Source organism: Oncorhynchus keta, chromosome 21 (assembly GCF_023373465.1).
Source record: "Oncorhynchus keta strain PuntledgeMale-10-30-2019 chromosome 21, Oket_V2, whole genome shotgun sequence".
In the NCBI taxonomy this organism is placed as follows: domain Eukaryota; kingdom Metazoa; phylum Chordata; class Actinopteri; order Salmoniformes; family Salmonidae; genus Oncorhynchus; species Oncorhynchus keta.
This window is the reverse complement of record NC_068441.1, coordinates 30,708,485-30,723,209: the sequence shown is the minus strand read 5'-3', so window position 1 is coordinate 30,723,209 and position 14,725 is coordinate 30,708,485. Positions and strand designations below refer to the sequence as shown.

The 14,725-nt window shown below is 44.5% G+C and overlaps 1 pseudogene; it reads left to right on the top strand.

Annotated features, from left to right (window-relative positions):
* Positions 1-14,725, top strand: part of LOC118399893 (citron Rho-interacting kinase-like) — an 88,308-nt pseudogene that overhangs the window by 48,128 nt on the left and 25,455 nt on the right.

The following is a 14,725-nucleotide window of genomic DNA, read 5'->3' as shown; positions in this document are numbered from 1 at the left end:
GACAACATTTGACATGGACAGAAAGGGACTCTGGCCTGCACCTAAATGTAGCTTTAGCCTATGTATTCTATTATTTTAGTGTTTCAATACGGCAGCTACAATCAGAGCCATATGTTTAATTTATATGGCTTTTATATTTAGTCCCAGTCTGAATATATGGGTCTGGCTACAATCTTCTACCATTTCTTAAACAGTTTCAAATGTCAGTGTTTTGATGGAAGTGATGAACAATTAACATATTGTTTTGTGTGTGATGAAAGCGTTTGGCTTCATAAATAGATAGGATCACTTTGCATACACGTCTCAATTATTGTGATACAGTGCTGCCTTGTGACATTTTTCACACCCGCCCCAGTTCTCAATTTATGTTCCCTTAAATTGAAAGGTAGAAATGCATTAAATTTGTTTTTTATTTCACATATTGTTTAAAATATTTACATCAAAGTGTGATGCACTTCCTTTTCCAGACTATCAACGCTATGGACTCCAAGATGAAGAATCTGGAACAACGGATCGCCGAGCTCTCCGAGGCCAGCAAGCTAGCCGCTAACAGTAGCATCTACACCCAGAAAAATTTGTGAGTATGGTGGCCTTCAACTGGGACTCCACACCCAACTAAACCCTCATGCCATCCCTTTAGAGAACCAATGTTGCATATAATGCCAAATAAGTTTACTATTATCCCCCAAACAATGCATTTTGGGTTGAAACCTCAATGGTATCTCTCTCTCTCTCTCTGTGTGGCAGGAAAGCCCAGGAGGAGATGATCTCGGAGCTGAGGCAGCAGAAGTTCTATCTGGAGTCCCAGGCGGGGAAGCTGGAGGCCCAGAACGCCAAGCTGGAGGAGCACCTTGAGAAGATGAACCAGCAGGAGCTGAGCAAGAGGAGCCGTCTGCTGGAGATGGAGACCAGGCTCAGAGAGGTCAGAGTTGAAATGAATTGAATAAACTTCATTGATCCCCAGAGGGGAAATTTGATAAATGGGAGAGGATCCAGAGGAAAGGAGAAGGGGCCACTTGTATGGTGCAACAATAAGACTTTATTGGCTGGTTTCCTAGACACTGATTAAGCCTAGTCCTGGACTAAAAACCATGAACATCTCCATTGAAAGTGATTGATTAGACACTGATTGGACACTGATTAAGCCTAGTCCTGGACTAAAAACCATGAACATCTCCATTGAAAGTGATTTCTAGGCCAGGACCAGACTTAATCAGTGTCTGAGAAACCAGCCCTAAAAGTGTTGACTTTGGCTGACATTTACACAAAGCTACTTGCATGCAACTTCAGTTGCTGTTTCAAGTGATACATCACCTCAAGCAACTTTTCTGTTCCAAAGAAACAATTAATACCTGATTAGACCCACACCCATGTATTATAAAAACCAAAGCAAAGCGATGACCCTTTAACCTCTGACTCTTTTTAACCTTTGGTGTTCTAGATGGGCCTGGAGCATGATGAGCAGAAGCTGGAGATCAAGCGTCAGGTGACGGAGCTGACATTGTCGTTGCAGGAGCGGGAGTCCCAGATCAGTGGGCTGCAAGCAGCACGCCATGCCCTGGAGAGCCAGCTGCAGCAGGCCAAGACAGAGCTGGAGGACACCACCGCCGAGGCCGAGGAGGAGATCACCGCCCTCAGGGTAGGAGAGGATATGAGAGGACGTTGGCAGGACAACCAGACAAGTCAACCTGCACAGCCATACACGCACATACACAACCAACCTGCCTCATGTAAATCACACCAGAGGTCAAGAATAATAATACATAATAATATATGCCATTTAGCAGATGCTTTTATCCAAAGCGATTTAGTCATGTGTGAGTACATTTCAGTCGCGGGTGGCCCCAGGAATCGAACCCATAATCCTTTTTGTTTTTTCAGGCTCACAGAGATGAAATCCAACGCAAGTTTGATGCCCTGAGAGACAGTTGCTCAGTAAGTGGAATTCCAACAAATTCTAAATGCAGGAAATGGTGGTATAGCATGTTGACTTTTTTGTGCGTTCAAGCAAAGCAATGAAACACTACTACTTATTGAATTCTGTTCAGTTGTGTGTGTTCCCCCCACCCCCATCAGGTGATAACAGACCTAGAGGAGCAGCTGACCCAGCTAAGCCAGGAGAACGCCGAGCTGAACCGACAGAACTTTTACCTATCCAAGCAGCTGGATGAGGCCACGGACGAGACGGACGACCGCCTGCAGCTGGGGCAGGACGTGGACTGCCTCCGCCGCGAGGTGGCCGACCGAGAGATGCACCTCAACAACCAGAAACAGGTGACAGACGTTTGCTCATCATATGTTCTCTCTAACTTCCTGAATGTTTGTTGAATGTTTGTGATACTACGTTCAATGACTGAAGAACAGATGTACCTGGGGCTGGGAGATATGGCCAAAATATCATATCATGGTATTTTTCACATTTTTTACAGTATTTTATGTTTTAGATTAACAAAAGTTCTAAATTTACTTCATGAGTAGTGCGTGACCCTAGGGTGGCAACACATATTCTAAGTGATTTCAATGGGTCTTTCTCCATTCTGACTGTTTTATACTGTTCACTTCAACTTCAACCTGAAATAATTTCCTGCATTTCCTGCACTCATTTGAGATCATTTCCACACTGCCACGATATGGGCAAAAATACTAGGCCTTATTTTTAACCAAATGTTGCAATTGCGATTTAGATCAAAACACTTGAGTGAACTTTTGGAATCATGGAAATATAATGTTTATTATAATTATATAGTTAGAATATAAATAATAGTGGGCACTTTGAATACAGTGTTGCTTGACATATGAATTAATGAAAATGCCATGGACGAGTTATTGTGATAGGGTAGGAAGCAAAGTGATGTTCCGTATTAGCTAACTACGTTTGCTCACAAACTAATATTGTAAGTATAGAACGCTTGTGGATTTATAATAAGATCAAATTGGAAATAACATTGTTGCATGTTTTTGACCATGCAGACTGATTGAAAGTGTCTCGTTGTCAAGCAACAACAAACGCGCTCCTTGAGTGACAGGGGGTGGGACTCGGTCTCGAGAGAGAGTTTTAAATCATCTTTATTGGGTCTGGGAGTCCACAACACATAAATACTCATACAAAACCATAGTTACACATCAATTAAAAACACAACTCCAATTCCTCCTCCACAGTAACTAAACACAACAGCCTCTGAATACCCCATATACTCAAAAATAGATCAATATTGTTGACAAGTTTTTAATAGGCAAACTCAACCCTCAGTCTCTCTGCCAACATTCCCTCCAGCATTCCCACCACATCCACAGACCCCTGTCCTCGAATACTGTTCTTTTGGGTCTTCCACATCGCTAATTTTGCTGCCCCTAACACAAAATTAAGCAACACAACTACACCCTTTTGACTGAACCTGTACTTTGGTCCGAATATGTACAGTTGGGAAGAGAAAACCTCTCCCAACACTGAGAACCAATTAGTAATCAGGTCAATCATCCCGACCAACCTGGGACACTGTAAAAACAGATGTGCCAGAGTTTCAGACTCAGCACAGAATGGACACCCTTCCCCAACAGTAGGATCCAGGTGTACCAGATGCATGATGGTGGCTATGGCTCCATGTATTATCCTCCATTGGAGGTCAGCTGTCCTCTTATCAATAGGCAGTTTGTATAATGATCGCCAACATCCTTTTGGGGAGGCACCTGGACCAAGCACACCCGCCCACCTCATCGATTTTACCCCTTCCAGGGAAGAGGCATGGGACACCTTTGCACATATTCTGTACATGGCCTTCTTTCCCACCTCCTTGAACTCCCCCAGCTCTGGGGTATGGAAGGCAAGCAGCGTCCCTGCGTCCTCCTCGAATGCCCCCACCACAGCACTAACAATCAGTGCAGGGAACATACAGTGCCTTGCGAAAGTATTCCGCCCCCTTGAACTTTGCGACCTTTTGCCACATTTCAGGCTTCAAACATAAAGATATAAAACTGTATTTTTTTGTGAAGAATCAACAACAAGTGGGACACAATCATGAAGTGGAACGACATTTATTGGATATTTCAAACTTTTTTAACAAATCAAAAACTGCAAAATTGGGCGTGCAAAATTATTCAGCCCCCTTAAGTTAATACTTTGTAGCGCCACCTTTTGCTGCGATTACAGCTGTAAGTCACTTGGGGTATGTCTCTATCAGTTTTGCACATCGAGAGACTGACATTTTTTCCCATTCCTTCTTGCAAAACAGCTCGAGCTCAGTGAGGTTGGATGGAGAGCATTTGTGAACAGCAGTTTTCAGTTCTTTCCACAGATTCTCGATTGGATTCAGGTCTGGACTTTGACTTGGCCATTCTAACACCTGGATATGTTTATTTTTGAACCATTCCATTGTAGATTTTGCGTTATGTTTTGGATCATTGTCTTGTTGGAAGACAAATCTCCGTCCCAGTCTCAGGTCTTTTGCAGACTCCATCAGGTTTTCTTCCAGAATGGTCCTGTATTTGGCTCCATCCATCTTCCCATCAATTTTAACCATCTTCCCTGTCCCTGCTGAAAAAAGCAGGCCCAAACCATGATGCTGCCACCACCATGTTTGACAGTGGGGATGGTGTGTTCAGGGTGATGAGCTGTGTTGCTTTTACGCCAGACATAACGTTTTGCATTGTTGCCAAAAAGTTCAATTTTGGTTTCATCTGACCAGAGCACCTTCTTCCACATGTTTCGTGTGTCTCCCAGGTGGCTTTGGCAAACTTTAAACAACACTTTTTATGGATATCTTTAAGAAATGGCTTTCTTCTTGCCACTCTTTCATAAAGGCCAGATTTGTGCAAGATACGACTGATTGTTGTACTATGGACAGAGTCTCCCACCTCAGCTGTAGATCTCTGTAGTTCATCCAGAGTGATCATGGGCCTCTTGGCTGCATCTCTGATCAGTCTTCTCCTTGTATTAGCTGAAAGTTTAGAGAGACGGCTAGGTCTTGGTAGATTTGCAGTGGTCTGATACTCCTTCCATTTCAATATTATCGCTTGCACAGTGCTCCTTGGGATGTTTAAAGCTTGGGAAATCTTTTTGCATACAAATCCGGCTTTAAACTTCTTCACAACAGTATCTCGGACCTGCCTGGTGTGTTCCTTGTTCTTCATGATGCTCTCTGCGCTTTTAACGGACCTCTGAGACTATCACAGTGCAGGTGCATTTATACGGAGACTTGATTACACACAGATGGATTGTATTTATCATCATTAGTCATTTAGGTCAACATTGGATCATTCAGAGATCCTCACTGAACTTCTGGAGAGAGTTTGCTGCACTGAAAGTAAAGGGGCTGAATAATTTTGCACGCCCAATTTTTCAGTTTTTGATTTGTTAAAAAAGTTTGAAATATCCAATAAATGTCGTTCCACTTCATGATTGTGTCCCACTTGTTGTTGATTCTTCACAAAAAAATACAGTTTTATATCTTTATGTTTGAAGCCTGAAATGTGGCAAAAGTTCGCAAAGTTCAAGGGGGCCGAATACTTTCGCAAGGCACTGTATAATCCATACCCTCCTTCCACCGATCAGATTTGGAAGTGTCAGTCACAAACTGCAGATGAAGTACTGGCAAGGAGTCACAGACCTCAGCGACGACCTTCCTCAGTAGGCGAGATGATCAGATCCCTGCTCTTTCTCCCAGTTTCTCCAACGATCTGCTCCTGCTCCGCATCAGATGACCCAGCTTGGTACACACCACGATTAACAGGCATGAATGCAGGCTGGCTGAACCCAGAGCACGGGACTGGATGGCAGTGTTATAAAAAATAGGCTCTTCCAAAAGCCACATCCCTGGTGGCGTGCAGGCCTTACGGGATTTGACAAGAACCCTCTAAGCCTGCATAACAGACTGATAAAATGGAGTCAGGCCAGGCAACTCACCCCCTTCCAGCTTTAAGAGGAAAATGTGCTTGTCTAATCCCAAATAGCCCGCTCTCCTCATCAGTGTGTAGGCTGTGTCGACCCAGCTAGAACCGTCACTGTACAACAGTCTCTGGGCTGCATGAAGCCGGAAAGCCATGATCCTAGAGGAAATGTTCACCAATCCTTGCCCACCCTCGTGCAGTGGCAGGTACAGGGCTGCAGCTTTAATCCAGTGTTGTCCATACCAGAGGAAATTGACAAGGGTCCTCTGAATGAAGCTCTTGTATCAGACCCTTTGGTGGCTGGAAAACCATTAGTCTGTGCCACAGGGTAGAGGCAGCAAGATTATTAGCTACCAGTACCCTTCCCCTATAAGACAGCTGGGGCAGCAACCAGACATCAGAGCCTAGAAAAATAAAAGTCTTCATCCCATCTCTGCCCCACTGAAGCCCCCCTGGTAACTGTGGAACGGACCCCATCTGAAGCTGACCTGCCCACAGCGCTTCACTCTTTCCCCAATTGACTCGAGCTGAGGAGGCCCCTTCATACACCTTTAAAGCATTTGAGAGAACCTTAACATCTTCACCCCCTGTAATAAAACTGTCACGTCATCTGCATACGCAGACAGTGCTATAGTCGGACCCTTCATTACACCTGGCACAGAGAAACCAGGAAGCTTCGTTCTTAAAAAACAAAGCATTAGTTCAATCGCCAGACTATATAACTGCCCTGAAATTGGGCATCCCTGCCTGATGCCCCTTAAGGACAGGAATGGGGCAACTCAAACCACCCCCCACTTTCACCATACACGAGGCCCCAGCATACAGTAAATTCATCCAAGACAAAATAACATCCCCAAACCCAAAGGCTTTCATCGTTTTAAAGAAGTACTGGTGGTCCACACGATCAAAAGCCTTCTCCTGATCCAAAGAAAGTAAACCCACATTTACATCAGACAGTTTACAAATGTCTGAAACATCTCTTATCAGAAACAAGTTATCAACGATAGAGTGATCAGGTACACAGTAGGACTGGTCCTTGTGGACCAACAATCCCAGATACTCTTTCAACCTGTTTGAGAGACATTTAGAAACAATTTTGTATTCTGCGCACAGCAAAGCAACAGTTCTCCTATTTTTTATGAGAGCCAAATCCCCCTTTTTTGGCAACAGTGAAAGCACCGCACGTTGACAGGATACAGGAAGAGAACCCTCATGAAAGGATTCACACACCACTTCATAAAAATCCTCCCCGATAGACCCCCAAATGTGCTTATAAAACTCAGATGGTAAACCATCGATGCCAGGGGCTCGGCCTGTTGAAAGCTGCATAACTGCTTTGGACAGCTCTTGCAGTGTAATGTCAATAAGTCCAATGCGACTCTCTGCTCAGGTCCCAATTGAGGAAGACCGTGTAACAATTGTTCAGTACACAGAGATTCACAATCCTCGCATTTCACTGTCATCTGTGGTCACCTTCCCATCAGGGAGACGAAGGCAGACCATCTGTTTACGTTGCAATGTCGACTGTCCTAGGATTCTTTTTTAAGCGCTAGGAGCATCCATATCCTTGAGGGAAGCCAAACGAGACCTAATCAAGGCACCCTTCACTCTTTCATGCAGAAACAACCTCAGTTTATGTCTCTTGTCCTGTAAGTTCATGACTAGTCCAGGGTCGTTCTGAGTGAGCAGGTTCAATTCAGTAGACTTGTTCAAGGGCTTTGATAGTCTCTTTAACTTCAATTTGAGACCGAGCAGTATAATGTTGACAAAATACTCGTATTTGGGCCTTCCCAACCTCCCACCATTGGCTCAAGAACTCAAAATTCCCTTTTGTAACCCTCCATTTTTCCCAAAACAACAAAAACTTTTCACAAAACATGACATCTTGCTGCACTGACACGACCTTCATTAATTTTTAGCCATGTGTACTGCCCAACTTTTGCATTCCTTACTCTGCACACATCAGAAAGTTCAAACTCAGTTAATAGGCCAGACAGGCTGACCGCAGGTGAGGTTCTTCAGCGGTGTGATCAACAGTAAAATCCACTGTACAGTTCCAGTCACCCCCTAAAACAATACACCCCTCTTGATCACACTGTCTTAAGGTTTCCTTTATTTGATCAAATACAGCAATACGCTCTGTACCCTCATTAGGAGCATAAACATAAAACTTTTTTTTTAAACATAACATCCACCTTGACCAATAAAACTTGACCCTTGACAATCTCTGTTGTAGATACCACAGTCCCCCCTAAATCTGAGGAAAACAATATTACCACTCCAGCACTGAAATTAGTACCATGACTGAGTATATGCTTCCCCTCCCACCACATACCCCAGTAAACCTCATTTTCTTCATCACTATGTGTCTCCTGTAGGAAAACTACATTAAGCCTTTTCTGTTTTATTACTTCTAATACCCAAGCCCTCTTATTCCTGTCCCTTCCCCCATTAATATTGAGAGAACCTCCCCTTAGTACCTCCATATAGAAAAGAGAAAAGAAAAGCAGAAGAAACCACAGAGAAACCAAAGAGAAAAGACACCCTATGAAGCATGATCCTCATCATTGTTTTAATTTTCTCTTATTAACCTGACCACATTTCCCACCACCTTTTGCTGCTTCAACAGCAGTAACAAATTTCCTCAAGCGAAACCGCTTCTTCTCACTCAATTGGTCTAACCCCACCGTCTTCTGTAACATCACAGCTGACCTCACAAACTTATCAACATCAAAATAATCTGCCAATTTGACAGATTTACCAAAAGTCTGATCCAGAAAACCATTTACCTTCTCTACATTGTAAATTGAGTCCTCACCAGCTGCTATCATATCAAACGAGATATCCATATCCTTTTCCTGATCCTCCTCAGCTGAGGCCACAGACAACTGACTCCCCTCTACCACATCCCTTTCAACACTCCCCACTCCTCCACTACCTTGGAGCCTAGCTCCACATGAACCCCCTCCTGTACCCCATTACTCGCAGTGGGCATCTCCTCCACTCCCTGGGAGCCTAGCTCCACATGAACCCCCTCCTGTACCCCATTACTCGCAGTGGGCATCTCCTCCACTACCTGGGAGCCTAGCTCCACAAGAACCCCCTCCTTTACCCCATTACTCGTAGTGGGCATCTCCTCCACTCCCTGGGAGCCTAGCTCCACAAGAACCCCCTCCTTTACCCTAGCACTCGTACTGGGCACCTGCTCACCAGTCTGAGGAACTGGCTCTTCAGATACATCCTTACCTTCTACAACAATATTTTTCTGCTGCATAACATTTACCTCTAATACAAGTTGCAACTCCGTGCCCTCAACACTGATAACTTGTTCCTCAGCAACAGGTGCTTTTGGCTGCTCTACCACTGTCCACCTCTCCCTACATCAGTGGGCCCAGGCGTTACAATGACCACCTGCGCCCCTCCCTCTGCCTTCTCCCTTTTCGGGCAAGCATTATGACCAACATCCCCACACTCAAAACACCGTTGACTACCCGTACCGTCTGCTCCGGTGAGTCTAAAAACATAAACACCTGTCGCCGAAATGACATAACCTGTTTCAACGCCGGGTGTTTGGAACCCAACGGGACAACCTTAATTGAACCGTTATAGAAGGTAAAGTAACAACCCAAACCGGTCCATGCATCAATACCGGTATATAGTAATTAACGGTATGCCGCCCAGCCCTAGCTGGGCTTGAGATGTATACAGACTCAGCATAGGAAGCGACAAGTAAATCAGGTCGTTATTGCGAAAGAGATTGTGTTCTCAATGATTTACCTGGTTACATAAAGGCATACCTAGTTACATAAAAACAAAATAAAACAAGTGACTTGTGTGCCTGTAGAACATTGAGACTCTGAAGACGACATGCAGCATGCTGGAGGAACAGGCTGTGGAGCTGGAGAGTCTGAATGATGAGCTGCTGGAGAAGGAGAGACAGTGGGAGGCCTGGAGGGGAGCCCTGGAGGACGAGAAGAATCAGGCCGAGAGGAGGACCCGAGACATGCAGCGCCTGATGGACAACGAGAAGCAGAACAGGCAGATACACACACGCACGCCGGGTATCATACACATGTAACATGAGCAGGCATTATACGCACCAGCGTTAATATGTACACAAATTCACATGTGTCATACACACCCATACCATCATACATACAGACACCCATACATAGTACATACACACCCATACCATCATACATACAGACACCCATACATAGTACATACACACGTGCTCATGTCATATTGACATTCGCAAAGGCCAGCACACAAAACACACACTGCCATCTCACAGACTAATCATACAAACATAGCTTCCTACCAACACACAGCTGTGCACACATGGTGAATTTTATGTTTGTGTGCTCAGGCTGCGTGCAGACCAGCGCAGTACCGAGTCTCGCCAGGCAGTGGAGCTAGCTGTCAGGGAGCACAAGGCAGAGATCGTGTCTCTGCAGCAAGCTCTGAAAGAACAGAGACTGAAGGCTGAGAGTCTCTCTGATACGGTGAGTCTTGTGTAGAGCGTGACACTAGCAATGCCAGGTTTGTTGGTTTGATTCCTGTTGGGGTCAAATATACAAAAATAAATATGCAATGTAAGGCACTTGGATAAACATGTATGCTAAATGGCATGTTATATTATTATGATTATTTTACACACATTTTGAATCTGAATGTTTATTGTCAGCTGAATGACCTGGAGAAGAAGCACGCCATGCTGGAGATGAACGCCCGCACCCTGCAGCAGAAACTGGAGACAGAGAGGGAGCTGAAGCAGAGGCTAATGGATGAGGTAGAAAGTACCCCACAATGCTCATCTAGGATAAGTTTAGCCTTTTAAATCATAATGAATAAGGTGACATGGACATAGGGGGGCTGATGATCCTAGATCACCTGTACTCTGAAACCTTTTGTGAAGACGGGCCCCATTGAGATAGGACTGTAAAATAAAGAGTTAACAAAATAGCTTTTAGCTTGTCTTGGAATGATGTGTGTTTGTGTGGTGATCTTCCCACCACAGCAAGGTAAGCTGCAGCAGCAGATGGACCTACAGAAGAGCCACATCTTCCGTCTGACCCAGGGCCTGCAGGATGCTCTGGACCAGACTGACCTGCTGAAGACTGAGAGGACTGACCTGGAGTACCAGCTGGAGAACATTCAGGTGACATTACGCTCACTCCCACTTAGACTGTTATTACACTGCGGAGCTGAGCTGTACTGGCCTGGTCTGGGAGGTATTCATTACGCACTGAACGTACTGAAACAGGGAAGGACTACGTGGTCTTGTCCAATAAGAAAAGTTCATTTTCGTTTTCTGTGGCAAAACACTTTGAAAAGTTTTCTGTTATGTTCCCAAATGAATATGACCCAGATTACGCACACATCCGCCATAGTTGCTGGAACGCAGCTGCTACAGCTTGTTCAGTTTGAGATGTTAGCTGGTACTCTTATATTGAGGCTGATTCTGAGATGTTGCTCCTCTCCCACCACACACAGGCTGTCTATTCTCATGAGAAAGTCAAGATGGAGGGCACCATTTCTCAGCAGACCAAACTGATTGACTTTCTACAGGCCAAAATGGACCTGCCCACCAAGAAAAAGAAGGTGAAAGAACTTAGTGCTGGAAATGTGGTAAATGGCAGTCTGTATAGAAGCAGATATTTTTTTTTCTTCGAGAGGTCACTCACTACACACAGATTTTTCATTTATCGTGGTCCTGTGTAGCTCAATTGGTAGAGCATTTGCCTTGCAATGCCAGGGTTGTGTGTTTGATTCCCATGGGGGACCAGTAGGAACAAATCTGAAAATGTATGCACTCACTACTGTAAGTCACTCTGGATAAGAGCAACTGCTAAATGACTCAAATGTAAAAAATAAAAAGTAAGTTATGTCAATGAGAATGAAAACAGAGACAATACATTGTAATGTTACTATGTGTGAGAGTGACGCTAACTTTTTCTGAAGCTCCGTCTAACCCTCTCTTTCTCCTGCCAGGGTATCTTTGGGCGTCGTCGTGAGGAGCTGGGGCTCAATGGGAATGGAGCTGGGGGATCTGGGGCCCAGGCTCAGCCGGCACTGCCCATGCAGTACAGTGACATGAAGGTGGCCCTGGAGAAGGAGAGGACACGCTGCTCAGACCTGGAGGAGGCTCTGCAGAAGATGAGGATAGAGCTGAGATCACTAAGAGAAGAGGGTAAGAGTGGTGTCGCCAACAACCTATTGCAGGATCTAGACCCATATTCATAAAGCCTCTCAGAGCAGGAGTGCTAATCTAGGATCAGATTCCCCCCTGTCCATGCTATATTATTCATTATGATCTAAAAGGCAAAACTGATCCTAGATTAGCACTCTTACTGTGAGTTGTTTGTGAATATATGCCCTGATGGTTGACATAGTGTTTGGTTCAAATCCTGGACTGTATCCTGTCCTTTCGTTGAACTTCTCACTGATCTAACATAATATTGGGGAGAGCAGTCCAGTGGAAAGATGTCTTAATTCAGGGAAGTGAGAATACGTTTTTGAAGTATTTGAACACGGTCATTGTATATTGATGATGGGGACATGAGGCAACATTTCTGGTGTGTCGACGTGTACCAGATATGTACCCAAAGGCTAACATTTCCCCTGCCTTCCTCCCTGGGGGTGGCGGGTAGCCTGGCGGGTAGGAGTATTGGACCCGTAACCGAAAGGTTGCTGGATCGAATCCCCGGACTGACATGGTGAACATTTGCTGTTCTACCCCTGAGCAAGGCAGTTAACCCAATGTTCCCCGGGCGCCGTGGATGTCGATTAAGACAGCCCTCCTGACCTCTCTGATTCAGAGATGCAGAAGACCCATTTCCTTTGAACACATTGTTGTACAACTGATTAGGTATTACCCTTTCCCCCCCAGCGGCCCATTTCAAAGCCTCAGAGCATGCTCCGGCCACGCCTGCCTCTGCCCGCCAGCAGATACTCATGTCAGCCACCGTCAAGTCCCCTGAGCTCCAGCCCAACCCCAGCATTCTACTGGCACCATCCAGCTCTGCCCGCTGCAAGGAGAGCTCCACGCCCGAGGGTAAGTCTCTCTCTCGCTCTAATTTTCTTGCTCTTCTTGCTATCTTTTGCTGTCACCTAGCCACTTTTAGAACTCTTTTTTTCTCCCTCTTATTCTGCTCACAGAGAAGCGAAGAGTAACTTTTGAAAGTAAGTGTATTCCCAGTTTGAAAATGTTATTTGAAGAGGTCACCATCTTCCACCTCATTGTGCTTGTGTTCATCTCCTCGCTTCAACTGGTTCATGGGGCACATTTACAACGCTAGCCTGCATCTGAGGTGCATGTGATGCAGGGTTTCCATTAGCCGGTAAATGCTGTCGTTTAGCCCCAATTTTTTTAAAGCAAATATATACAATTGTTGCCAGCCAAATTGTCTTAAAAATAATCCATTGCAAAATAATGCTTTTTATTAATTGATGGAAATACCATTAGATGGGCTCCAACTTCAAAGGCAAATATGCTTCATAGGCTAATAAATCATCAAGCTGCTTGGAAATGAGTGTCTGGTGTGTGTTTACTCACACAAAAGACACAAGGTCCTCATAAGGGACTTCAGCTATGTGTACCTGACTGGGAAACATGTACGAAGATTGTGTTGATTATCCATGTTTCTAGTGTGAGGGGATTCTTTCTCCAAAACAGAGTAAAGACTGCCTCAAGATCACGCCTTCTTGAGGACAAAGTAACGAGGCTGATGCGCACCGCAGGGTGCTCCAAGGAGTTGGACAGTTTTGACTTCCCAGCAGCAGCGGTTCACTTTGAGCAGGCCATCGTCTGCCGCAAACGCAAGTAAATTAGTGGGAAATTCTTGTATTCGTCAGGCCCGATCCTAGAAGTTCTACTGCCACCCTAAGCAAGATGTGTCTCTGTGTCATGTAGTATATTAGGTTTTGGGCCAGCAATGCATGTTAATAGTATGAAGATTGGAATGGATTGATAGACTAGAGTAATGATGTGTATCATGCGCAATTGGTGCACTTCAGTTGAGCTTATTCAGTAACATTTGGAAACAATACATCGTTGCCGACTATTACATTTACATTTAAGTCATTTAGCAGACGCTCTTATCCAGAGCGACTTGAAGTCACCAGGCACAGAGTTGTTATCAATAAGCCACGTATATTACACAAGTCACGACCCCGCGATAATTCCAATTACAATAAGCATAACATTAACATCATCCATAAGAACTGTAAGAGGGAGATATTTTGTGATCTTGAAAAAGGCATGGTGGGGGCCTCGTTTCGCAGGAGCATTGTAAAATAAGCTTTCTCTCAATGAACCAGCCTTAACCAATTTTGTTTATTTACATATCGAATTTGATTGTCGAACATCAGTTTGATAATATCTCTTTCCACTGCTGTGGTGCTGAACTGCAGCCAGAGTGTGACTGGCCGACCCGGTCATGGCTAGAAAGGTCCTGCCTTTGTTAAACAAACATCAAAAGTTTTTTTTGTGTGTACATTTTAGCTAACCCTAACCACAACCCTTTACCTAACCTTAACCTAATTATCATAGTCTGCTACATTCATTCTCCTAACCTGCTGCGTAAATTCTCCTAACCTGCTACAAAAAGTCAAATATGACATGAATGCTGGATCCCTACTCGCCATGACCTACTGGTCCAGGTGTTTGTAGACAACCATATTGTGTTATTTATTAGGCCTAAATCAAATGTTCATGACTAATCTAAATTAAATTAAAGAGGCCTAGATTGTATTTGAAAGATTAATCACAATTTCATACAAATAGCCTATAGGGTTGTTCGCAAATTATATTAAATAAATATAATATTTGGAAGTTGGG